We start from the raw sequence: 2,433 nt of genomic DNA, 5'->3' as shown, positions 1-2,433 counted from the left end.
ATGCTCACAACTGCTTACAAATGGAACTACTGAGAATACAGGAAATGCTAATGATTCTGCTTACAAAGATTTCTCTGTTTTGTGTTTCTCAGCTATCTCAGTTTTTTTTTTCTATTTGCTACTCTCTTGGTTTATATAATACCAAGATTACAAAGTCAAAAAGACTGAACAAATATAAAATCTAACAGTCTTAAGCTTTGCTACTTTTCGTCCTCTATTACCCAGTTAATGGGCTTCCACAGTGTGTTTGTATACATCTCGACGGCTGTGTGTCAGCTTTCACTGTTCAACTGCTGTTTGAATTCTTCATATGATCATCCGTCGACTTTCAGAACATCCGTTGATGATTTAATTGACCATCCGTCGACTGCTATATTAAACATCCGTTGATAGTCATTTGATCATCCGTCGATGGCTTTGTTAATCATCCGTCGGTAGTTATTTTGGCACTTGACTCTATATCACTTATGCAGAATTACAAGACATCATTTATGTACAATTAATCAACCTATTCTGCATATCTAGTTAAAGTCAACATGACTTATATGCTACTACAGATTCTATACAAAGGTGCATACATAACTGTGCTACAAACTTATTATTACATAAGCTACTCACTCGATGGATAATAAGTTAATCATCCGTCAGGACTATAATGAGTTATCCGTCGGGACTATAATTCTTATCCGTCGAGTGCTACATAATTTCACTAAGTAAAATCTATTTGGATGTTTTGTTTATTAAATCATCAAGTACACAATATATGCACAACAGTCTTTCATACTGATGATATTACTGAGTTGAGATTATATCTTAAAACCATGTTTATTAGTTACAGAGATCAAACTTTAACATGTGAGAGATTAGCTTCTGAAAATCTTGCTTTTAAAAAGAGGAATGATTATTTAGAAAAAGAGTTAGTCATGTTCCATCAAACTCAGAAAGAAAGAGATGATGCCTTTTATGTTAGAGATGAAGTGCTAAATAAATGAATAAATCTCTAAAAACCGAGTTAGAAAAGGAGAGAGAGATTATCAAGACTTGGACTAACTCTGGAAGAGCAACTCAGGATATACTAAGTAGTGGAAACTGGAAAGAGGGATTAGGTTATGGAGATAAGAAAAGTGAAAAAGGAACTAAACAAGTTAAGCCAATTATTGTTGAACAGACTACTAAGCCAAAGGTAAATCCCGTTAAGTTTGTAGCCAAAACTGTAAAGTCTGATTCTGAAAAGATAAAAGATATTGAGACAGAAGTGATAGCAGAGTCAACTTCTAACAAATTAGAACAGGAAAAACCAACTGATGTTAACATAGGCTTAATGACTAAGAAGCAGCTTGAACATAAGCTGAAAGAGATTACCAGTGTAAACAAGGTAAAGGTAGCTAGGAAAAATAGGAATGGAAAGGAAAGTGTGAATAAAAGCAACAATTATATGCCTGTTCCTAATGCTCCTAGAAAGAAATGCTATAACTATGGAAACTCTAACCTTCTGGCTTCTTTTTGCAGGAAGAATAAGAATATAAGCTCCTTAACTTCTAAGTCAGGAGTTAAGAGTCAGTCAATTGGGTTTAAGCCACAAAATCCTTGTTTTCATTGTGGTAGTATATGGCATTCCATTTATACTTGTAAGGAATATCATAGTTTGTACTATGATTATTATCAGATAAAACCTTCTTTGAAGAAAGTTGCTTTAATTCCTTCTAGTGTAAAGTATGATGCAAAGTCTGATACTGTTAATACTGATAAGAAAAATGTTAGCATAAACTCTGATGTTAAATCCGCTGTAAATGTTAACAAACTTAAAAAGGCCAAAGGATCCAAGCAAGTCTGGGTCCTTAAAACTAACCATTAGTGGTCTTTGTGATTGCAGGGCAACAGGAAGAATATCCTAGTTCTAGACAGTGGATGTTCAGGACATATGACTGGAAATAAAGGCCTGCTATCAGATTTTGTGGAGAAATCTGGCCCAGGAGTTTCTTATGGAGATGGCAACATTGGAAAAACTCTGGGATATGGCAAGATCAATCTTGGGAATGTCATCATTGAATCAGTAGCTCTAGTCTCAAGACTTAAACACAATCTGTTGAGTATAAGTCAAATCTGTGACAGAGGTTATCATGTGGATTTCTTTGAAGAACACTGTGAAGTTATAAGTAATTCTACAGGCAAAGTGGTTCTGAAAGGTTACAAGCATGGTAACATTTATGAAGCCGGACTTTCAACAAGTACTGATGGTTCTGCAATCTATCTGTTGAGTAGAGCATCAATTGAAGAAAGCTGGAATTGGCACAAGAAACTCTCTCATTTAAATTTCAACAATATAAATGAGCTTGTAAAGAAAGATCTTGTGAGAGGACTGCCAAAATAGCATTTGCTCCTGATGGCCTTTGTGATTCATGTCAGACGGCAAAACAAAAAAAATCTTCTTTC

The sequence above is a fragment of the Apium graveolens genome, chromosome 7, assembly GCF_009905375.1.
Source record: "Apium graveolens cultivar Ventura chromosome 7, ASM990537v1, whole genome shotgun sequence".
Classification (NCBI taxonomy): domain Eukaryota; kingdom Viridiplantae; phylum Streptophyta; class Magnoliopsida; order Apiales; family Apiaceae; genus Apium; species Apium graveolens.
The sequence above is the reverse complement of the archived record's forward strand: the minus strand, read 5'-3'. Positions refer to the sequence as shown.